The sequence below is a fragment of the Mesoplodon bidens genome (genome assembly GCF_964165515.1).
Source record: "Mesoplodon bidens genome assembly, chromosome: 18".
Taxonomy (NCBI): domain Eukaryota; kingdom Metazoa; phylum Chordata; class Mammalia; order Artiodactyla; family Ziphiidae; genus Mesoplodon; species Mesoplodon bidens.
In genome coordinates this window covers 18,954,642-18,978,855 of record NC_138175.1, presented here as the reverse complement: position 1 = coordinate 18,978,855, position 24,214 = coordinate 18,954,642, and the positions used below count along the sequence as shown (strand labels likewise).

At 53.2% G+C, this 24,214-nt stretch overlaps 1 protein-coding gene and 1 long non-coding RNA gene across 3 annotated transcripts in view; one reads left to right on the top strand and one right to left on the bottom strand.

The window, feature by feature from the left end:
- The window catches only part of SMPD3 (sphingomyelin phosphodiesterase 3), a 27,722-nt gene extending 15,191 nt beyond the window's left edge, over positions 1-12,531 (bottom strand). Inside the window, exon 1 of the mRNA XM_081216450.1 lies at positions 12,244-12,531. The gene's annotated coding sequence lies outside the window, so the exon portion shown is untranslated. The remainder of the gene's footprint in view (positions 1-12,243) is intronic.
- LOC308606035 overlaps positions 12,302-24,214 on the top strand; it is a 27,768-nt gene continuing 15,855 nt past the window's right edge. Inside the window, exons 1-4 of one of the 2 annotated variants that reach the window (XR_014013767.1) lie at positions 12,302-12,391; positions 14,903-15,095; positions 20,201-20,408; positions 22,854-23,096. This is a non-coding gene — a long non-coding RNA (uncharacterized lncRNA). Of the gene's footprint in view, positions 12,392-14,902; positions 15,096-20,195; positions 20,409-22,853; positions 23,097-24,214 lie in introns of both variants that reach the window. The other variant, XR_014013768.1, reaches the window with a different exon arrangement.

The following is a 24,214-nucleotide window of genomic DNA, read 5'->3' as shown; positions in this document are numbered from 1 at the left end:
CCTCCCCCATACCCACCCCAAATCCTGGCCTCTGAGGGCCAGACCCCGGGTCAGGGATGTCCTAATCCTGATGGCCTTGGTTCTGTGATCGGCTCTTTCAAGGGCCCTGTGAACTCAGGCCGGGCTGGTGGGCTGGGGCCCCAAGACCAATTTCATAATGACAGTGGCTGAAATTGGAGGACTTGCTGCAAGTATGCTGACCCTCTGTACCATGATCTCCTCTAACCCCACGGCAGAGCTGTGTCACCTCTGTGGCTTAGGGCTCGCAGCTCAGGCTTGGAAGGGCTGGTGGCTACCCAAGGAGGCCACACCAGCCATCTGACATACTCACTTGTTCTTTCTTTAAATCCCAGCAGTTTCATTTGAGTTTAACCTGGAGTTGGGGTGACAGCCCCCTCGCACTCCCACGTAGCCTGATGGGTTTGCCTTCCCCTCTCCCACGGCACACCCGAGTGTACACCTACAGGAGCTGGCTGGCTTCAGGCTGGCTGCAGCGAGAGCTGCAAGAGAGGACGCAGCCGCCTGAACCATCTGGGCCCCTAGGAAGAGCCTGCAGGTCCTGTCCCTGTGGGGTGGGGTGTCTGGAGCTGCCCCAGCTGCCAGGAGCACCCGCGGTTGGTACCAAGGTGCTCGGGGTTGGGGTCCAGGCCAGACACCTGGGGAGCCCTGGATGTCTCCCCAGTGTCACAGAATAGACCCCCTCCCACGTCTCCCTCCCCTTTCCTCTTCTCTGTAGTCTGAGGTCGTCATCAGCCCAGCCCAGCCAACACCATCTTCCCCTGCCCCACCCGGCACCGTTCCCCTGTGCTCAGTCTCAGGCCACAGGCCCCAGACCCACAGTCTGCACCGCGGTCCGGAGGAGCTTCCGAAACAATCTGATTAGACTCTTTCTCCCTTTGGTGGTCTCATTGTCTCGGGTGACGAAGTCCAGTCTCCCAATCTCTGTCTAGGGTCCTCTGTGCTCCTGCCCTCACTGGCCTCTTTCCCCACCCAGCCTCCACCTGGGCTCCTCCGCCACCTCTGATGCCCACTGCTGTCTGACCTCCAGGCCCCTGCCCCTGCTGGGCTCTCTGCCTGAGACTCCTTTCCTTCCTTGTCTCCTATCAGCTCCTCCTTAACTCTTCAGGGCCCAGCTGATATGCCGCCTCCTGGAGGGGTGGGATGGGGGGGCAGGAAGGGTCTTCTTTGACCCACCCAGGGCTGCCTGTGACCCCCAAACCCTCTCCATGCTGTGCTGTCATCCTGGCAGGAACTGGAGTGGTTTAACATCTGGATCCCACAAACGGAACTCCATCAGGACTGCCTGGCTGAGCTCAGGGCGGGCCTGAGGAAGGGATGGGCCCTGCTGTGTCCAGGCTGAGAGGCTGGGAAGGTGGAGTGGGTGGGGCTGTCTGCCCCACAAGGAGCACCGTCACACTGTGGTAGGAGTCAGGCGTGGCCGAGCCCTGGCTGTGATGACAGCTCTGGAGAAAGGATTTGGGAGGAGAGGAGAGGGTCTGTTCTATTCACGCCTTGCTGCCCTCCAAGCAGAACTGGCCTGTGTTCCATGGGGTGACCATAGCTCCGTTATGGGTCAGAGGTAAATGCAGCCTCGCTTCATAAAAGACTTCCTGAGATAAATTCTTAAACCTTCGGTTCTGTGTGGCTCTTCCCCAGCACTGGCTGATCAGGGTTGGGATCTGCTGGGACAGGGCTATTGGTTGGTGGTGAGTGTCCCTCTTCAGCTGCCCTGGGTCCTCCTCACTTCTGCTGTGGCCCCAGAAACCCTTTTCAGCAAGTTCCCTCCCCAGCCCTGCCTGCAGTGGTAGGTGTGACTTTTCTGCCTCCCCTGGTCTGGTCATAGGAATGTTTTTTGTCCCCATTCAGGCATCGATGGATTTGAGGGGGCTGGCAGCCCAGAGGGCCTATGGGCAGCGGTGGCCACCACAGCAGCTCTCCAAGATGTGGTAGATCCGAGCACCTCGGTCCTTCCTGCCTGCCATCCTGGCCCTTCACGACTCTCCTAGGTCCACCTGCCTCTCCTTCCACGGCGTTCTGGACATAAGGAGCCTCAGGTGCTGCCCACCTGCCCTGCTGCCGCGTGCAGTCCCTGCATCCACGCACAGAAGCTGTTGACACAGAAGGGATTGCCACCAATGGAGCTGGTTTCTAAAGCTCTGTGGTTAATTATTTTGTCTCAGTGAAGTGAAAGGAGGGTAAACAAACAACACATTTATTAGTCTGATCTACACTTTCTCCACAAAAGACAAGAGCAAAGTTAAACATTGGAGGCTGGCAGCTTCTCAGAAAACCCGAGAGTCCTCGGAGGGCTGGCAGGGCAGGATGTAGTGCACAGGCGCCCAGCCTGCGCCCCCAGTCCCAGCCCTTTCTCTCGCCTGGCCATGCCCGGGTTCTGTCTCCCAGGGAGGAACACCTCCCTCTCCTCCCCGCCGCAGTTCTCTGCTTCCGTGTCCTGGGCTTGGCACCTTTGCCAAGCAAAGTCCACCATGGGCATTTCTGGTGGGGCTGACAGGTCCCTCAAAGGCCCTGTGTGCTGAGCTGCTGCCAGTCAACCCTGCAGGAAGGATTGCTCTTTCAGGTTCCTATTTTAAAGCCGACCATCACCCTCAGGCTTAGCCCTATTGTGAATCCTGGTGTGTGGCTTCTAGGGTTGCTTGGGATGACCTCTGCCCCAATACCATCGTTTCCAGAACTGGCCTGGAGGCCTGGAGTCCCAGACACCTTCAGGTCCTGGGCTCAGGAGTGGGGGTCTACACAGTGCCCAAGAGAGGGCTCCCAGGACTCAAACGCTCTGTTCTAGAAGCAGAGACCACAGCCTCACTCCCTCACCCCAGGCTGCATTGCTCAATGCTCAGCATGGGCTCAAAGGTCAGGCTGACCTGAATGAAATCCTGGCACTGGAGTCAGGCTCACGGAGCCTCTGTCTCATCATGGGAGTAACAATACCTGCCTCCCAGGACTATCATGAGGATTAAAGGGGGCCAGGCTGCTAACGTGGCTGGCCCTGTTTCTTTCCCTACCTCCTCCGCTCCTTGCAGGGCCTCCCTGACCACCCCTCCCCTGAGGCTGGCCCCTGTGTGCCCAGTTTGTTCTCCCCGACCTGTAAACTCAGTGGAGTTTGCAGACAGGACCAGCTGGTTCTGTGTTCTGTTCTGGGGCAGCCCGAGCCTGCCTGCTGTATTTCTAGGCCCCGGACTGACCTTCAGAGCCCTCAGTTCCTCAGAGATGCCGCCACACTTTAGGTCGGAGCCACCGGCCTTCACTAACTTGTTCCTCCCCCTGCGGCGAGGACTGGACTGGGTCTGATTGCGACAAGGAGACCGGCCTGTGGAGCCAGGATGGACAGAGGAGCAGAGGGCTCCACAGTTTGCAGATGGGAGAGGAGGCGGCTGGTCAGGTCCTGGACAGCACCCGGGAGGCCACAGGCCCAGCCACTCCCAGACAGGCAATGCCTGGGCCATTGAGAGCAAGCAGCTCACACCGCAGTTGCTTCTGCAGGTTACTGATGATCTGTGGTGACCCGTCAACACGGAGACCCCTGCTTGCCAACCTGTGACCTGCGGCCACCACAGCATAAGTGGGGACTCGGACTGATCAAAATCACTGTCCTCAGAGCTCCAGGGCTGGGGAGGGCATCCTCAGGAACAGGGCCTGGCCAGGCCTGGTCCTGTTTGAAGATGGCAGGGTAGAGAGATGGGTCCCCAACAGCCCTCGTGGGCAAGCTGCAATGGACAGGATCTCTGCTACTGGATGCCAAATAACACTGGCGCTGAGACGCCATCCCACTTCCATCTCCCTTTCCTTTGAAGTGGACCTGGCATGTGTGCTGGTTCCCAAGATGAGCTGCACAGAGGCCCCAAGGGTCCTAGGGGTGCTGACTTTGAATTTAAATTTCTCCTGCAGCATGAAAGTGAGTAAGCCAGACCAGTTCTACTGGCGAAGGCAAGCCCTGTCCCCTCTGAGGAAGCCCACACCATCTTTTGGGATCTCTAAGCCTTACTTTGGGAACTTCTGGGAATCTGGGCCAGGTGTTGCCCCATGTTGGGCTAGGATGGGCCCTGGCCCTCCCTCACACCACTTGCATCTGGTCCTCATGCCTGCTGAGCCCTCTCATCCCGGCTGCAGGGCTGGGAGTCCTGGAGCAGAGGGACCTCCTCTCATCGTCCTTGTTTCCAAAGGCTCATGTCTAGCAGGAGCTGGGCCAAGCCCCAGGTTTCCGCAGGAAAGGCGGAGAGGATTGTTCCAATCCAATGACCAGAATGTGCTCTCATTGCCGGCAGCACTGAGATCAGTGCCGGCCCATTTCTGCCTGGATGCCTGCTGGGGAGGGGTTGGCATGGCAACATGAGCTCTGAGCTGCTGAAACTTGGAGTCAACTCGTAGCTGGGAGGACAGAAAGAACATCGGAAGAGGATGCTTTCCCGTGCGACGCAGGTGAGACAAATCCAGGCTAATCCCTGGAAACCACATCCCAGAAGCAGAACCGGGGTCCAGGGTCTGGTGTGAACACATGTGCTGTAGCAACGACTCCCACCAACACAGCTGTACCAGGTAAATGTCTATTCACCCTTCCATGTCCAAAGCACCTGCCTCCCCTTCCTTGAAGCCCTCCCCAGCCTCCCTACCCCTCCCATCTCTCCCTCCCTTGCATATCCCCAACTGTCCCTCTAATCGGGTACCTGCCGGTTTGCACATCAGGCCCCCCACCAGCCTGGGAGCTCCCAGTGGAGTCTCAAGCACCAACACAGGCCCGAATCCTAGCCTGCTCCAGCGCTATGGATGTGGCAGACCTACTTTGCTGCCCCACACAATGCAAGGGGAGGGCCGTGAGCCACACAGGCCAGTCGGCACCCCAGCAGCCTCTTGACCCCACTGAATGGTCACACGACCCTAGCTCTTCCTGGACCCCTCAGGAAAGAGGCTGCATTTTCTCTGAGATGGAATTACTAAGAGCCTAAAGCTTCTGGAGCCTTCCTGGAGAGTGAATCCAATTCAGAGGAAAACAGACCTTAGGGCTGGAAGGGAAGAGGCCAAGTCCTGGTGACATCTTTGAGCTCCAGTTTCCCTGTGCCTGAGGCCAACGCAAGCCCCAGAGTTTCTAACTAACGAGTTGGCAAAATACCTTTTCCTTCGCTCTAGATACTTTGAGCTGGGTTTCTGTCACTTGCCCCCAAAAGGATCCTGACTAATATATACCTGCTACTTGATTTTTCCAAAACTTAATTCTTATCAGTTCCCTTCCTGTGCAGACGTCCTTTGGTACCCCCTGGCTTGCCTACTGGGCAAAGGGGGTCTCCCTCCTGAGTCCTCGAAGGCCTGGTGAGACCTGGTGCCTGTGGTTTGTGCCCCATGAGCATCCCTTAGGAGACGGCAGTGCAGGCATTATAAGCACAAACTCTGGTGTCAGAAGTGCAGGTTCAGGTCCTGCTTCTGATACTGGACAAGGTGCTTAACTGCCTCTCTGAGCTATAGTTTCCTCATCTGTTAAGCACACATAGTAACAGTATCTCAGGGTAGTTAGAGATGATGGATGAGCAGCACTTAGCATGGTGCCTGACACATCTCTAATACAGTCAGCCCTCTGAATCCACGGTTCCTCACTCCTCCATATCCATGGATGCGGATCCCGCAGATACGGAGGGCTGACTCTAAAGGACTTGAGCATCTCTGGATTTCGGTATCTGTGGGAGGTCCTGGAGCCAATCCCCTGTGGATACTGAAGGACGACTGTAATATTATTTTATTACTACTACTACTACTGTTAATTTCTTTGTTGCAAAGGCCCTCAAGATACAGCTGGAGCCTTTGAAGTTTCCTCCTCGTGTGCTTGGTTGCTCGACAAAAAGCGTGCCCTGCTATCCCAAATGAGGGGCAAGGATGGTGCAGGGGATGCCGGGCCTCCATTTCCGGACAGGACTGTCTATTGTGGGCTGCTTGTGCAAGCCCAAGTCACAGGCCTCTGCAGAAGCCAGATGCAGGCAGTGGGGCCATAAAATTTTCAAAACGTAATTTTCCATGGGAGCTATTAACGTGTCATGTGATTTTTGGGAATAGGAACCGGCTGCAAGCAGCTCTGTGGCACTCCTCCAATCAGTCAGCTTCGGCATTTCCATGTCAGAACTCAGAAAGCCCAGATAAAGCCAATTCCTGCGTGACCGGAAAGCAAATCTTAAGCCAAGTTGAAGTTATATGTGCTGGGGTGCCCCAACCAACCTAGTGTTCAGAGTTGCAAGACCTCTGGGTTCAGGACCTTGTGTAGCAGGGATGTGGGCCAGTTGCCTAGGAGTATGGGCTCCATAATGGGGTGGGGCTGGGTTCGAAGATCTGGCCACCCTACCCTCTATGGTCTGCCATTCCAGAATCATCTGTTGGTGACTGAAATGGGGACTGTTAAGGAGAACGCTGGATGGTGGCTGCTACCTGAATCCACACCTGAGCCATCCTGAGCGGCATCTTCTCTCATTCCTATGTACCCTTGTATTAGGTTCAGGAACCTGCCTGCAGCCAGATCTGTCTGCCTAGAGTCTGCTGAGGGCTGAAGCCCATAGGGCGCCTGCCAGTCCTGCCCTCACGGCAGCTGAACCCAGGGTGGGGAGGTGCTGGGGGGTGAGGGCTTCCTGCATGATGAATATCAGGTCTGAGATCGCCCTGTTCACAGGGTCTGCTCCACTTGGCATTGACAGGGCGGCTCCAGGGCAGGACTGGAGCAGGCAGTTGTTGACTACTGGAGAAGTCACGTGCCAACAGCTGAGCATCTAGACGGGCCTGGGCCTCCTACTTCAAGAGCTCTGAGCCTGCCCAGGTGCTGAGGTTTGTGTCTGAGCCTCGCCTTGCAAGTGGTGAGAAGCCGGGCATCCTGGAACTCCCTAGCAGGTCACGTCACCTGCCTCAGGTGAGCTCTGTTTTGTCTGCTGTGTGACCAGCTGAGTGCCAGCCCCCAACAAATTCCCTGCTGGCCAACGCCACTCAGGAGAGTCCTTCCTCAGGGACGGACACTAGGAGGAATCTCGCTTCTCTCAGGCTCCGCTGTTGAGGCTTTTGTCCCAGCAAAGTCCCTGCTTCCCTGACATGAGAGCTGATGTTAATGGTCCCTAAGCCGAACAAGGCTTGGAACATACTTCACTTAAGAAGAAATGACAACATACTTTCTGTGGGAGTAGAACTTTAAATACAAGTCCACACAAATGGCAGGATTTATGCAGACTCAGTGTTCAGCTGTGTTTCAAGTACAGCCTTTCCTCCTGGAACGGATTGGCTGGCAGAGCAGTGTGTAGGCATTTCAAGGCACCAGAGAACACAGATGAAGACAATAAACCTCGCTAAAACGGAATAGACTTGCTAAAATTCTTCTGAAAGGAATCATTTCACATTCAGCCTGAAGTTTTCTATGCAAAGAACATTTAACAAACTGAGTCCTAGAGGAGAATTTATGCAAAGATTAAAAAGCAAATCAGTGCGAATGAGTAAATAAAATGAGGCATCAGCATCTCACCAACCTTCCCGGTAGCTCTGGGCAGCTGGGCCCAAGGGCTGCATTTCTTTCTTTTTTTTTTTTTTTTTTTAGTTTCTGCTTTATAACAAAGTGAATCAGTCATACATACAGGGCTGCATTTCTGAACCGAGACTGGATCTCACTCACCACTGAGGGCTGAGGTCCTTGTCCTGGGCCCTTTCAGAGATCTTGGACACCAGGCCACTGCTATCCTCAGGTCCTGCCTCTGCACACAGTACCACAGGAGCCCTTGGCTCTGAGAGAACCAGCCAGAAGACCTCCTGAGAGAGGATGGCCCAGCTCAGGCCGAACCATGGACTGCTTGCTTGGGGAGGCCTCCGACCTGACTGCAGGGCTGTCCTGGGCCTGCTCCAGAAGGTATAACTGGGAGGGGATTGGGGGCTGCTGTCTGCTACCCTGGGGAGTGGGACTTAGAGCTACATTTGCATAAGAATGTGAATTAGTCATTTGTCCATAGCAAAGACCAGTGGGGAAGACATCATGGGGATCTATAGCCCCCCAAGTTCCCTCTAATTGCTGTCACCAAACCTGCTTCCAAGGGTCTTCTGAGGCTCTGGGCTCCAGTTCACCCCTGCCTCTCTGGTAGTGGTGCCCTGTCTATACCTGCTCTTAGCTGTTGAATCCTACACTTCTGAAAAGGGAGACAAGAACTCTTGGATGGAGACCACATGTCCCCAGATTGCTGGTGTAGACATGCTAGTGTAGACAGTGACGTGTCTCCATTCAGGAGTGACTAACTTAAAAAGATAAGCATGCTTTGCCTTTGTGAAGATCCAGGTTAGACTTTTCTTCCCTTTTTGCCCACATCTGCCTGCAAGCCTAGGACAGGCCTCTTACCTCACTTCCTCTGGCCCCTAGAGCAGTGCGGGCCTACTTTCTAGGCATGAGGCAAGATTGCACCTCCTGGTCCCCTTGCAGTTGGGTGGTATCGTGTGAGTAGCTCTGACCCACAAGCTGTGAGTGAAAGTGATGTGTGTCACTGCTGGGCCAGAGTACTTCACAGCAGGTATATGCGGTTGGTCCCAGGGGCCAAGCAGGGCCTGCAGGGAATGGGAGGAGGGAGCTTCGAGATGAAGCCAACAGCCTGGGGTGTCAGAGCCCAGAGGCCAGGCGTGATCAGACGCTGCCAGGTCGTGCTGGCTGACTGGTGCCTGCCAGGGCTGGTGAGGGGCAGAGGCAGAGGCAGGGGCAGGGCAGCAGCTGTCAAGCTGGGAGGCTGGGGGAGCTCGGCATCCATTCCCTATGAGTCAGATGCTGCTCGGGGTGTTTCACAGCAAGGGCCCAAGAATTTCTGGGGGCAGAGCCTTGCTTTCTAGGGGTGTATATTAGAGTGTGGGGGGGTCCTCCTAGAGGGTATGGAGACAGGAAAGTGGTGGGTGGTGGGTGAAGCAAGCAGTGAGCAAGGAAGGGAGGTAAGATGGGGTGGCAGAGAGAGCTGAGAGTAGGCACGAGGAAGGCAGTGTCACTCAGGAGTCCTGCCTGCCAGCCTGTGCCCTTAATGGCCACAGTGACCGCCAGATCCCAGATTACAGGCCGGGAGAAGACACCGGGGGAGGAGCAGCTGTGGAAAATGGGCTTGAGAAGAGGCTCCAATGCATGCACTTCCAGTTTACCCCTAGTTGGTTCTGTTTAACTTAAGTGCTTAGAATGTCCAGTTAGCATCCCTCCCATACCACGCAGACCTCAGAGTAGTGAGAGCCTGGCGTGTGCTGGCTGCACTCTGGAAGGACTGAGTGACCCCCTGGCTGTGACCCTCTGGCTGGCTGCGGGTCTGGGCAGCCACCCAGCTTGACGCTACCTGCACCACCCCCACTGCTAGACAGAAGGTGGACAGGGTATCTCACCGGGCTTTCTGGTAGAGATTTGGAAAGAACATTTCCAGAACAGAGGTCAGCACCAATGCGAAAACAGTCTATGCAGTTTCAACCAGATTTGCTTTAAGAAACAGGTCCAACAGGAGGCCTAAGCGGCTTGATCCTCATCTCTCCCTCAGCTCTCTTCCCCCTGGTCCTGGGCCACCATCCTTCTTGTTCCCTTCCTGCCCTTGGGACTGCTCTTTCTCTGAGCCCTTTGTTGTCCCCTCCTCCCTGGCCCACCCCTTAGGAGCTGGACCTTCCCCTGCCTCCTCTCTCTTCTCTTGGTTGATCTCTCATGGGTCACCTGTTCCCAGGTGATAGCCAGCCCAGGTGTCTCTCCTGACCTCTGACCCCATGAATTTAATTGACAGCTCTCTATCTTCCCCTAAAAGTTGATCATGTGTCTCCCTCTACTTCCCCAACACCAGCTCTGTCTCCTGAGCGGTCCTAGGCCCCTGGACCTCCTCTATACCCCGCTCCTCTCACCAGCCCACGGTTCTGCCTCCCTAACCCCTTGCATTCATTCCCACGGCTATGCCCAGTTCAGGCCTCACCCTCTCCCACCTAGACACTGTGACAGCCATCACCTGGTCCCCCTGCAGCTGGCCTCCCTCCTCTGATCCACATGGCAGCTGGTGGCATCTTTCTAAACTACACATTGGGCCACATTGCTCCCCTGCTAAATTCTTCAGTAGCCCTTGCTGACCCCAGGAAGATGCACCTGGCAGGGAAGGACAGGAAAGGGGGTAGCGAGGCCCAGCAGCCTGATTGCTCTGCGTCCCCGCCTACTTCTGAAGTCCCGGGCACCCTGACCTGCGCAATTTCCCCCGAAGCCCTTCTAGCCCTCCATGCCTTTGCTGAGGCAGTTTCCTGCAGCCATCATCTGTGTGAAGGGATGAGGCCTCAGTAGAGGCGCTCAGGGTTTGGAAGTCACAGTGATGGTCTCTTCACCAAACCCCAGCCAGTCCCCTCCTCTGTGGCCCCAGGGATAACTAGAGACCTTTGGCCCGGCTCAACTGAGCCGGTAGTTTCTTGACATTGGTAGTTTCCATGCATTTATTGCATGTTTGCAGCCTGCACACCAGAAAGGTAACCAGCCTCCCATACTTTCAGATCTACCACACTAGACACAGAACTGAGAGAGAGAAGGCTTGAGCAATGTTGGCAAATTCCATACCTCAAAACAAAGGGAGGGAGGGCCTTATGTGTGTGGCCCTATAGGGTGTCTGCAGGACCAGGGACCCTGCCCACATGGTGACACCAGCAGCTTTGGAGCTCATCCACCCACTTTGACTTCCAGTCCTGGGGAACTCAAGTTCTTTTTTCCCCTTGCAGGCACTCAGTATTTTATCCCATCACCTGTGTGTTGGGCACAGAGTAGGCAGATAATAGGAACCCCTGATGACTGATTGACAAGCGACAGCCCTGCCCCCTGCAGACCTGGAGTCCAGCCAGGGTGGCTTCAGCAATCCAGCTCATCTGGGGCCACTTGTGGCCCGCTCAGGACCTCAAACTCATTTCCTCCCTCCCTTCCACACTCTCTCCCTGTGAGGAGGGACTACGAGCCAGTCCATGGCAGAGACATGAGGGAGACTAGAAATGAGCCTCAGAAAAGCACAACTAACAGATCCACTTCTTGGGACATCTGAGCCGTTGTTGCACAGAACATATCTCATAGAATGTGCTCTTGACACTGATGGTGCAGCTACACTGTACAATCACCCCAAGCAGATATTGTTGGCTCCATTTACAGATGAGAAAACTGAGACTCAGAAAAGTAAATGACAGTCCCTGAGAAGTGTAGCCTGGTCACCAGACCCCAATTTCCCTTTCCTCTCTGCATTTCTCACCAAAGTTTAATACACATGATATGCAAAATAATGCAAATGAGTGCTGTCCAGCACCAGGCCCCGCTGCCTTCAGGACAAATTCCCCACACTATCCCCCTTGTCTTGCTTGTTCTTCCCCCTCAGTTCCCACCCAACAAGATCCTCACCCTGTCTTTCCAGTCTCTGAAGCTTACATTTGTCACCCACCCCCACTGAGCCCTTAGTGAAGACCCTAATAATTTTCCTCCCTCCCTGTGGACTGCTGGCCTCATCCAGCTCCTCTTTTGTTTTTCCATCTAGTCACCATCACCTTGGACCCCCAAATCTCCCTACTCCCAGCTTGGTGACCTCCCCAGAAATCATGAAAACATCTAATTTGCCAATATTTGGGAGGAAGCAGGTTCTTTTCATGGTCTTGCTGTCCTGGCTCCTGGACTGAAGTTCCCAGCTGTCAGGGGGTCAGAAAATGTGTTTCTGGTTTCCACTTTTATTGTAGTAGTTTGAATTATTTCTCTGGGATGGATTCGAGACTAGAATTACGAGGTAAACTTTAAAGCTTCTGATACATATTGCCAAACTGCTTTTCTCCAAGGTTGTTTGAGAGTGCCTGTTTCCCAGCATCCTTTCCGTGAAATGCACTGGGTTTTAGCATTAAAATTTTTTTAATAGTTTAATGGGTAATGATATCTGAGTACAATTTCTAGGATATTTAAATTGTATTCCTTCATTATTGTGAGGTGCTGCCTCAATCCTTTTCCTCCTTATTGAAGGAGTTCGAATTTTCTCCATAGATTTGGGTGTGTCAGACATACCCACTCTGCAGGCATTGAACCACATCAGGGTCGGTTCAGAATGGGACCAAACTGCTTGCCCCAGATTGCTTATCCCAGAGCTGTGTTTTCAAACTTTTTATCCAAGCAGCAGAACCTTTTCTCAAACAATCTCACACAGCACCTCTTTATATAAAACATTAATAAGTAGCCTATGAGGGGAGGCCTGAAGCGCCACCTCCCATCCCCCTTCCCCTTCCAGAAGCTCCTCTCACCTGAGGAGGGGCCGCAGAGACCTTCTTGTCCTTCTGGCTGAAGAGGGAGCACTCCCTGCGTGAACTCAAGGACCTGAAAGTAGGTGAGCGGTTCACAGGGGTGTCCGGACCTCCACAGTCACTGAGCAGCGCAGTACAAGTGAGCCAGGTACACAGACCGAGGGGCCGCACCTGCGCCGGAGGCACCGCCACACCCTCCACGTCGCCAAGGAGAGGGTGTGGGCCCCGCTGTCCCCACGAAGTTCAGCCAGAGGGGGTGGGAGCTGAGGTTTGTGGGACAGACCTAGACAGGCCCGGGGGATAGGAGGGTTGACAGGGGTGGAGGACTCCGTGGGTGGGAGGCACGAGGCTTCCACGTGGACGGCTGGACCCTGGCCAGGCCTGCAATGTGCAGGTGAGTGGCGGGGAGAGGCGAATTCGGCCCGGCCGCGGGGTAGGGGTTTGATCTGATAGGCGAAGCTAGAACAATCAAGAGTTCTCCCCAGGAGCTTTGTGTAATCTCAGCCTCACAAAGACACCTGAGGGTGGGGGAGAGCTGAACCCAGACCCGGAAAGAGGGACAGTGGCTACTGGACGGGGGTGGGGCACGGGGAGGAAGCCGCTTGACCGCAGATAAGGAGTAGACAGACCGGCAGAGGAAAGGCTCAGCGGGGATGCTTCGTGAACCCAGTGGGGTCTTCGGAGGGGGGCGTGTGGGAGGGCGCTCGTGTGAGCGGAGACCTTTGGACACGAAGCCACCGGCTCCTCGCATTCCTTGTTGACCCAGTAGAAGGATCGGCGGGCCCAGACACTCACTCCCTAGTAGGGGTTCTTAGGCCCGGCTCACTCTCTGGCCCCGCCCCACCCTTCTAGCCCCGCCGCGGCCTCAGGTGTTGGATCCGCCCCCCCCGATTTTCTGGTCACGGGCCCTGGGCCTCGGGCACTACCTGGCCTCTCTCGGCCCCGCCTCCTGAAACCTGGCCCCAGGCAGCTCTCTGGCCGCGCCCCCTGGCCTCAGGCAAAGTCCTGGCTCTTTAGTCCTTCCTTCCAGTCCCAAGTCACGCCCCCGAATTTGCAGCCGAATCCCCGGCTTTTGGCTCGGCCTCTTGGATTTCGGCCCAGGAAGTTCAGCCTGCACCCCGCGCAACCCTGCACAGAGCTCGTTGGCTTTACACCTTTTCAAGGCAGTTCTGCTGCCCGGCCCAGAGCCCTCTTACCACCCTCACATCTCAGGCAAGGCAACCATTACTCTCCAGGGCCCCTCTGGACCAGCCCCTGTCCTGTATATACACTTATTTTGCAAATCACCCGAACTGTTTCAGAAGAATCTGAAATTTGAGTCCCAAGCCCTCTGCCCTCAAGCCAACGATGTTGCAGAGGAGCTGGAAGGAGTGTCTTCTCACTTGGGAAACAGTTGCTGCCCTCCTGATTAGAAATCCAGTAGAAAAGCTCCAGTGAGACAAGGGTTCTAGTCAGCTGAAAGGTCTTGGGCAAGTCATTTAACTTCTGAGCCTCAGATGCCCCCTCCCCCATAACACTGGGGTTCCCTACAGGATCTGGGATGGCTATGGCCAGGACGAAGTGAGCACGTGTACTGGATGTTACCAGATCAGAGCGGGAAGAAGGAAGCCTGAGCCCCTGGGTCCTCGCTCTACGTGCTCTACACGAGGGGGCCCTTGTTTTTATGGGGACACCCTGGCTTATTTTCTCTGAGTTAAGCACTTGGCAGGCATCCCTCCCCACCCATGGCCTGGGGAGTCCAACCTGCCAAGACATTAGAGGGTGTCCTGTCCCCTGTGCCTGGGACGCCTGCCTCCTCGCGCTCAGTAAGCCGCCTTCTCCCTGCCCCTAGACCACAGGCTGGCAGACATCTGAAAGTGGACACAAAGGAGCCATCCCGACCTTTGCGGCTCTCCCAGAGCTGTGAGGAGCTCACACCTCATCTCTCAATGAGAGATTTGCCAAGGAGGGTGTCTTTGTCTTCAGATATTCCCCAAAGTATCCCCCATAAGCTGCATAGCCTCTCTCCCCTCCCAAACTCTTCTGAAAAATCCCCTGTGTGTTTTTTCAAAATAAAATTAAATGACAGGAACTAACTATTTAGGGAGAGGTTCCTGAGGGGAAATGGAATCTCTGCAACCTTGAGATTACAGGACTTTTCCTCTTCTCAAAAGAAAAGAAAAACATGTCAGATCATTGATATTCTGAGCCAGACCTTGTTCTGAAATACGCTCTCCTCTGTCCTTAAACAAACTACAGCCCTTCTCCCTCTTTGAAAATAAGACCACATCAAGTCAGGGATTAGAAATGGGAAAAATTCAATCAGAGCCTCCCTCTGCCAGTTATACATCTCAATACACTCCCAGGCGAGCAGAATCAGCTCCCACCATAACCCAGCTCAGCATTATCATTTAAAACGCACCAGTAGGAAATGGTGAAACAGAAGGACCTTTCATCCCGAGTGAGCGAGGCCTGCAGCACTGCTCTCCTAGCTCTGGAAGCTGGTGGTGTCTGGGGCCAGTGGAGCTGGGGCCTGTTGCTTAAATAGGCAGTGGGAGGGGGTTAGGGCGGGCCTGGGGGGTGGGCATGGAAAGTGGGCCATTTACCCAGCACAGCAAGGCAGTGTCCGCCGAGCCAGCAGTGGTCCTAAACACGCGCCTGCCTGCTTATCCACCCTTAGCCTCAAGCCCACAGGCCCACAGACCACAGACCGTCACCTGGGATGACCCCTGATGGACGTGCAGCTCCAAGTGAGACCACATGCCCAGACGCACGGAGCTTGGTCCAGGTTCCTGGATACCTCTACCTGTCCTGAGACACAGCCTGGAGAGCAGAACCAGCTGTGGAGTTGGACGGACCTGCTCCCTAGACCAGTAAGTAGTGGCCTCAAGCAGGGCATCTCACCAAGCCTCTGTTTCTACTTTCTTGAAGTGAGGATAATAACACTGACTTTATAGGTCCAGAAATAATGTTTGCAAAGGGCCTAGCACCTAGAAGGTTGGTTTGTTTATCCACATGATGATGCTGGAGTCAGGTTACCTTCGACAAGGTTCAAGCCCAGAGAGGTTTGGTAACATACACAAAGTCGCACAGCCCTTCAGCTGAGTGTCAGGGTCAGATGTCATGCAGACCTGAGACTAAGTTGGGTTGGCAGAAGCCCCTTGAGGTGAGGGTGGGGAGCAACTGCTGGCCTTGGGGAAAGGTCTTGACTGAACTCTGGTGAAGGAGTTACCCCTAGAACCCCAGCACCAAGGTAAGGGAAGAGGCATGGCTGGACAGGCAAGCTGAGCTGGCTAGTCTGTGCGTTTGGTTGGGACCTTAGTGGGGGATGCAGAAGTATCCTAGAATAACTACTAGGAATGGCCGGTGAGAGGAGTTTGTTTCTTTCTACTTGTACAGAGCAGGTCTTGTTTAGGAGCATAACTGATGTGTGGTTAGAATACACGTGTGGTTAGAATTGCACGTCTTTTCCTGAGGTGTATCTTTACTCTCATGATGTCAGCTCTCTTGTCATTCTAATTTCAAAAGAACCTATCTCCCTTCATTTTGGCTTGCCAGATAATTTATCATTCAAAAATTGAACTAGCAAATGTTTTTTCTTTCCTTGAGAGTCAAACTTGAAAGGCACAGTGTGTATACTTTAGTTCTAGGCTGAGCTGTTTTTTCATCTCTGGAAACTTTTCTTGTATTATTTCTTTCCAGATGTTTTCCTCATCGTATGCCTCATCCCATCCATCTCTCTCTCTCTCCTATTTTTGGGCTGCGACCCCATTTCCCATTTTCCAGATCAGTTATTTGCACCTTTGTTTGTTTTCTGTGTCTCCATTTTCTGGTTGGATGTTTTATTTTATCTTCAACATCACTGATTCCTTTGTTCTGCTGTTTTAGTTAGGCAAACTACTACATCCAGATGTTTTTCCATTCTTTTATAGTCATGGCATTACAGCCATTTTTTGTTGTTGTTGTTCTGATCTGTTCCTGTTAGTAGTATTTTGGTCATTTATTTCTTTCAACTTAGGTACTGCTCAGTTCACCTTACTTGCTCCTGAGGCTTTGCAGATTCCATCATCTAAAAACAAATTAATTGACATTCCTTGACGGTCTACTGTGTTCAGGCACTGCTGCTTAGTATCTAACACTGTGGCGCCTGCTTCCCTTCCAAGGTTAACTCAGGAGAATTCTGCAGTTAGAGCTGTTTTGAGGGAGATTCTGATTAACTGAGATTTATTCCATCTTGTTCTAAAAACAATTCAAGATGACTTATACTGTGTTCTATGTAAAATATAATACGACTTTTTTTTTTTAAGCAGTGAGAGAATTAGGGCTAAGGGAAAATAAAGGTGGAAAAAACACGAAGCAGCCAAGCAGAGATGGGAAGATGGAGTGAGTGAAGGGAGGGTCTTGATTCTGACGGTAGCCTCAAATGGGCACAGAGAAGACGTGCTTTATGACTGAAACCTGTCCGTTTGATTTTTGTTGTTGACCCTTTGAGTTCTTACCTGAATGGCTGCAGCACAGAACGGGCCACATGGTGCAGCTCACTCTGCAGGCCCCCAGGGTGGGAAACGCTTCTGTGTTTTGTTCCCAATAGGGATGGAATTGAAAGGAAACAAGAGGTGAGATACACTCATGATGTGGATGTGTGGGCAGCTGCCTGTAAACACTGGAACAGTTGCCTCATGCTCGTCTTCCAAAAGTCAGTATTGATTGAGCAACTACTTAGCTGTGTATTTCCTGTACTCTGAATCAAATTGTTTCCCTGTTTTGGGGTGGCAGGTGTCATCGGGTGAGAAGAAGGCTTCCTGGGGGGCATTCTGTTCCCATAGAACACCAGAGTGGCCTCATTTCACACCTCTCAGGAAAGTTTTCTGAGTGACAGATTGATTGGTGTATGGGTGGTTACCAAAAAAGATTCTATTTTATTAGCTGTTTGTCTTGCAAAGTGAAGTCGTTTTTTTTCAAAAAAAAACTTTATCAAAATGTCATCGCCCCGGGGTTTAAGAACGTGCCCTCCGGCTTTGAGGGAAGATTTGCAGATCCTACAGGTAAAGCATGTCAGGGTCTCCCTCAAGCCCTTGAGTGATGAGCTGAGTCGTGGCCGCCAGCCTGAGTCTCTCTTGCGGTGGGGTGGGGGGCACCCAGGGCCAGCTGGGCACCAAATGATGTTGCCAAACCTCATTCTGGTGCCTGAAATGCCCTTTTTTGTTTCTTAATACACCCAGAGAAAATAAAAATTGAGAGATTCATGCACATGAATGCTCATGTATAGGTAATTTTGCTTTTCTGTTTGAGGAGGAAATAGAAAACATTCCACTTGCTCATTTTGTTTAGAGTAAAAACAAGGAAATATATTAAACAATGAAAAAGTATTTGGTTTCCTGGTGGGATGAATTGGGAGATTGAGATTGACGTATATACACTAATACGTATAAAATAGGTAACTAATAAGAACCAGCTGTATAAAAAAATAAACACAATTCAAAACAAAAAAGTATTTGGTTTCCTATTGGTGGCACTTAAAGAAGAGAGAAAGAAAGAGAGGAGATTGAAAGCAGTGGAGGGAATGCAGGAGTCAGAGTCCTGTCCCCAGGGACCACCCTGCCCTCTCTGCTCCAGCTCCCAGCCCTGGCAGCCCCGGCCCCTTCAGTCGGGTGGGCAGGCTCTGTCCTTGGCCTCTTCCTCACCCTCGACGTGTCCTGTCCAGAGCCAGTCCCTCCGAGCTCTGCGGTCCATTTCCAGTCCCTGCTGCCCCCTTCTCTGGCTGTCATTTCCCCTCAGGCCTCCTCATTTCTTGCCCGCATGGTGGCACAGCCAGTAAGCCTGGCTGTGGCCCCTACCATCATGCTCCGTGTCCAAGCCTGTGATCCCCACCACAAGCAGTCTGAGTTCATCCTGCCCTTGTCCAGCATCTCAGATCTCTCTCTGTGCACAGAACAAATCCCCCTACCTTGCCTGGCTTGGGGGCCCTTGGTGATGGGGCCCCCCCTCCTCAGCCTCACATCTGCCTTTTTCTTCCTCCCAGTGATTCATTCTGATGGCCTCAACCTCTAGCTTTCCTCTTTCCTGGAACATGCCTTGCTCTTTCACGCCTCCGTGCCTTTGCACATGCTGTCCCCTGTGTCTGGAACACCCTCCCCAGTCCATCTACCCGGCACCCAGCCTCTAAGGCTCAGCTCTGTAGCTGTCATGCCCCTCCCTTCAACTGCACACCCACCGGGCTTTGTGCTGGCAGCCCAGAGCCCCCCGAGTGCAGAGCATGGAGCCCAGTCCCTGAGAGGCACTCAAGGAACCTTGGTTGAATTAATAAAATGGTTTCTAGCCAGACCAGAAAGTCAGTCACCAAAAGGTTCAGTTCCCTCTGTACATACCAGTTGGCACAGCAGGAGCTGTGAGAAAACTGCTCCTAATTGTTTGAACTAGTGCATCCATTAGGCTGCCTTATATAAAGGGAAATAGGCAAACATGTAGCCTTAAATGTTAAAAGACCTGTGTGAACTCATGTGTGTTGGTGGTAGTGCTTGCAGCTGGCTGAGATCACTACCATCATCATCATCATCAACCTTTTTGGGGGCACCCGCTGCATGCCAGAAACTGTGCTAAGCTAAGGATGTTGCATGCAGAACCTCTTGTTTAATCCTCTGAACAGCCTGGGAAGGTTTGGATGTTATTGCTCCCATACTCGGAGAGGGAAACTGAGGCTCGGGGAGGGTAAGTGACTTGTCTGAGTCACACGGCTAGAGAGTGGCAGAGCCCAGACTCTGTGGGGAAGGCTTATCGATGGGCCCCTCCTGGATAGCGCTTTGACCCTCCAGGGCCGCCTAATGCTCAGGAGTCACCCACAGACCAGGGCGGAACACCCCAGGGGCCTGGGAAGGCTTGTAGCCACCACCCTCCCCCCTCTCTGTGTCCACCCTCCTGTCCCAGAGGGAGCTGAGGTGGATGCTGCCACTATTTGTCCTTAGCACCAGAGTGTGGATTGGTCCGAGGGCTGTTGCTCTGGACAGAATGCTGGTGAGGCTTGGAAGGTATGAACCCTCAGGAACAGGGTGGAGCTATTGCTGTGGGGCCGGGCAGTTGCTGTGAGGACACACTGGCGAAGCTCATTGTCTCTCACCTGGTCCTTCAGCCTGGCCCCCACCATCTGTTCTCGCACAGAAGCCAAAGTGATCTTTCTGCGTGCAAACCTGAGTGCCTTCCAAGCTTAAAACTCTTTCATGGCCCCCAGAATAAAATCCATGCCCTGAACCCACCACCCTGTCACGTCTCACTCTTTGCCAGTCTTCTCCTCCTCTGCTTGTACCTCCAGAGCCCTTCTGTTTCCTCCATGGTCCTGGTCCCTCTCAGGCAGGGTCTATCCTCACGCTGTCCCCTCATGCTGGAACCCCCCTGCCTTGGCTGGCTGGCTGCTCCTCAGCTTCAGGTCTCAGCTGAAAAGTCTTCCTCAGGGAAGCCTTCCCGATCTCCCCAGTGGTCAGTATGAGGGCCTCCTGCAGGCAGCACCCGGTGCTCCCAGCCCTGCCTCAGAGGTGAGCTCTGGAGGGGCTAGGGGCAGGGACCTGGCCACCTGCATACAGACAGAGCCATGGGGACTGACGACCAGGAGGGACAACGTACCCCAAATGTGACCCGCCAGAGGGAGATGCCAAATCTGGTTCCAGGATGTTGGGGCCTCATACTGGGAGGGGGGCTGTCCAAGAGGCGGGCAGTGCCTGGAACGTGCACGGCTGTGGCCACGTGGACCCCAAGCTGAAGCCACAGCTGTGGACGTCCGTTCTCAAGGAAGGCAGGCGGAGGAAAAAAGGGGTCAAGGACAGAACCTTGAGACATATCCCATTTTTGGCTTGGTGAGGAAAGCGGAGCCAGAAAGAGCACTTGGGAGAAGGCGGAAGAAAGCAGAAAAAAAAAGTAGCTAAGATATAGCACTGTTTTTATTTAGGTCTCAGATAGTCTTACTTTTTTTCTGTTTCACTTAGAATAGCTGGAACAGGAGGGCCCTACGTGGCAGTCCCTGGGATGAGAAAACCGTGTGTCAAGGCGGCTGCCGAATCCCTCTCTATTTTTACGTTCCTGACACTACCTCTTTGAGCCCCAAGGAGGCATCCTGGCCTGAGGTGGACCAAGCTGGCATCTCTGAGGCAGATGTGGCCAGACCTCACCTCGTTCTCCAGAAACCACCAAAAAGTCAGGTATTCACTTCTCTTGACCAGAAATAAATGCATTAGACAAATGTTCTCAGGCAATCTTGAGGGATGTGAACACAAAATCACCCCATAAATTGTTTCCTTTCCTTGGTTCAAAGTTGGTTTTTTTGCTCGCATTAGTTACATTAAAATTGGACAGTAATTAATGTTCTTAAAATAGAATGTCTGTATTCCCAAGTTTAGAAAGAAAAATCACCTAGGAAAGGAAAACGTGGAGGCATGTGAAATGCCATTCCATTGGCCACAGAGGCTTTCACGAGCCTCAGCAGGGAGCCCTGCCCAGTGCGGTTTATGGCGGAGCAGCCCGTGTCTGGTGTCTGCCATCGCTTTCCACCCTGTCTCCCCCCAACCCCTCCGCCTGGCTACAGGTCAAGGAAGCCTTTGACATCTATGGCCTGGAGCCCTGGGGGTTTGCCAACCTCTAATTACATTTCTTTTTTTAAATATTGATAAACAGTTCCTCTGTTGATTCAAACATTTTTAAACACGGAGCCTGTAGCTGTTGGCTCAGAAAAAAGAACAGATCCCCCAGGCCTCCTTGGGCCGAGGAGCTTCTCTCTGAGCTTCCTCGGGCTCTTGGCCTCTCATTCAAACACTGAAGGAAGAAAACTGTCCCTCTGTGTGTGGGTGGGGGTAGGTTACTTCAGGATTCAAAATCAGGCCTGGCTGGGCTGAAGGGTGAGGCCTGGCTTTGCCCAGGTGGGGACTTCTGGCCTCTCCTACTAGGTGGACTCCTGCTCAGGGTTCAGGGTAGAGGTGTGGTGGGCAGTGGCGGCGGGTGAGGCGGGAGGGGCTACCATCCAGCTGCCACTGCCCCGTGGCCTGATGTTCCACTGCACATCTGTTACCACCTCGCTTCATTTTTGAGGACTGGTCCCTGGTCTTCACAGGCTTTGGATGTAAACAGGACAACAGTGGTGGCCCCCTCCTTCCTTCCCCCCAGCACGGCTGCTATGTGGGATGGAGGGGAGCGGGAGTGGAGGGGACCCCTTCTAGTCCCACGGGGTCCAGAAGAGCTAAGTGCCATCCATTCCATCTTGGGGACACCCACATACTAGGACCCTCCAGGCCCAGGCTCCCCCAGGCGTAGCTGACTGCAATATGGGGGGAGGGTGGTGGTTCCCATTTCTCCTGGGTGACTCAGAGCCCGGTCAGCTGCTTCTTGCCCAGACCGCCAGGTTCCCTGTCTTCACTGATTAGAGGACTTGGCCAGCTGCCAGGTATCGACATCATTTCTGTAGTGCCCACGTCCAGAGAGGAGTGCCTGGACAAACACAGTCACATCAGTGACACCCATGATACCCCGAAGCCCTCGGGTCCATGGGGCTTACACTGAGTTCCTGACATCATCACACCTCCCCATTCTACACCATATCAGGGTGGCTACTATTGTCGTTACCATTTTACAGATGAGGAAACTGAGGCCCAGAGAAGTAAAGCGTGCTGCCGAAGATCACAGTGGAGGAGCTGGGATTTGAACCCAGGTCCACGTGATTCTGAAACCAGAGCTCTTCTCAATCTATCCTGTCACACAGCCTCCTGGTTTCATTTCTTGCCTTTGGCAAGTGGCCTCTGGAAGGGGCCACCCTCAAACAGAAGCATCAGGGGTGATATGCATCCTGGGTCAAGGGCTTTATGGAGGTACTGGCAGCCATGGTGCTTCTTGTCCAGTCTTGCCCAGCTCTGCTTGTGTGTCCCCCTTAGTTGAGGGACCTGTTGGCGTGACCCATTTGGGCTGCAATTTTAAGAGGCAATTATGGATCATCTTGGTGACCATCGGGCCCTTCTGCTACATCCCAGGAAATGGACCTAACCCTGTTACAGGGTAAATCAGATATAATCAGCTGCTAATTCAATGTAGTGGCTCTGTCAACATTTATCAAGATATAGAAGCTGGTCCAGTGAGTTAGACAACAGTGATGGTTGGATTAGACTCAGACAAGAAGAACCAACCAGTACTTTCTGACAGCTTTAAGAAAAAATTAAGTGGAAGAGACAAATTTTTTCAGTACCATACATTATAGGTACACACAGTCATGTGTCCCAGACATAGATGGGGGCAACTTTCAGACTGGCCACATGCACACCGGCAGCCTTATCCTGCCATGGTCACATCTTTCAAGTCCTGACAAAAGTGCCTAGACACCTGGAACACTGCCCTGTTCAAAACCGAAGCTGGGAGATCAACCAGTAGGTGCAGCTGGCCCTTCCTTCCCCTTCTGTGCCTGAGGATCATAAAACTCTCAGCCACTGAGCTCATGGACCTGGAAAACTTCTGACCAGCTCTGAGTGGGAGAGAATTTCTCTTCTAACCGGTGGTTTGGGAGTCACATAGGCCAAATAATAATCAGATTATTGGGGACTGTGATTGGATCTGTTACTTTCAGATTGGATTGAAATTTTTGTCCCCGGTTCTTTCTCGACTGCCAGCCCAGCTGACCAACAGAGATCCCAGACCCTTCTCTGCAAACTCATGGAGGTCGTGGCGACTAACAGCCAACAACGTTCCGCAGACTCCTACCCCAGCCTCCCTCCACCGCACGGGCCCGCCTTCCAGACCTCTCTGCAAAGCTCCAACACACCCTCACCCACACCAGGGCCAGCTAGTGACCTACCTCTGGTCCATCAAGTCCCTCTTTTGGACTGTTGCTTCTCCAGCTCCTCTCACAATTGGTAAGGTCTGACTCCTATAATAATTTCCTTATGCCATCATGCTTGCATGGTTCTGCCTCCCTGACTGAGCCTTGAGCGATACAGCACCGTCAGTTTGTCTCCCCCATAAAATGGGGGTGATGTGAGATATACCAGCCCCGGGAAGGGGACTGCATCCATGTGCTAAGGGCTGTGAGCCTGGGATTGATCCTGGCAGGTACATTTGTCATCATCTGAGGGTAAGCTTTAGGCCAGAATCATGACTCAGTTGGGCTTTTAGTCTTGGCACCAGCGCCCCACAGAGCAGGGTCCACATGAGGTCAGAAGATACGTTTACGCTGGTGGTGGAAGGCGTGGGGCGTTCTTCTAATGGTCTGATTGGTTGTACAGCCTGGTGGGTACCGTGACTGAGAGTTTAAGGCAATGGCTGGTCAGAGCCTTTCCTGCTGGTATCTCAGTCCAGAACACACCCCCAAGTTGGCACATCATTCCCCTGGGAAGCCAGTGTGTGCTGAGTTAGGAGGCTTCCAGGAAGATGCTGAGGACAAGAATGGCTCACTGGGAATGAGGCCCACTCTGTTGACTTGCTGGTGAGGAGGCTTTGTTCCTGGATTGATGAGGAGCTAGTCTTGCCTCTTTTTTTAAAGACATTTATTTAGCTTTGCTCTTATTATTATTATTATTTTTAAATTTTTTGGTTGCATTGGGTCCTCGTTGCTGTGTGTGGGCTTTCGCTAGTTGCAGCGAGCAGGGGCTACTCTTCATTGCGGTGTGCGGGCTTCTCATTGTGGTGGCTTCTCTTGTTGTGGAGCACGGGCTCCAAGCGCACAGGCTTCAGTAGTTGTGGCGTGTGGGCATGGTAGTTGTGGCTCAAGGGCTCTAGAGCACAGGCTCAGTAGTTGTGGCGCACGGGCTTAGTTGCTCCGCGGCATGTGGGATCTTCCCGGACCAGGGCTCGAACCCGTGTCCCCTGCATTGGCAGGTGGATTCTTAACCACTGCGCCACCAGGGAAACCCCTAATCATTACTCTTGATCGTGGGATCTGTAACCATTTTGGAAGTGGATTTGGTGTGATTAAATTCTTTCCTGGCTTAATCCTTTATGGAAAACAAAAGTTTTAAATGAAGTGAATTAGGAT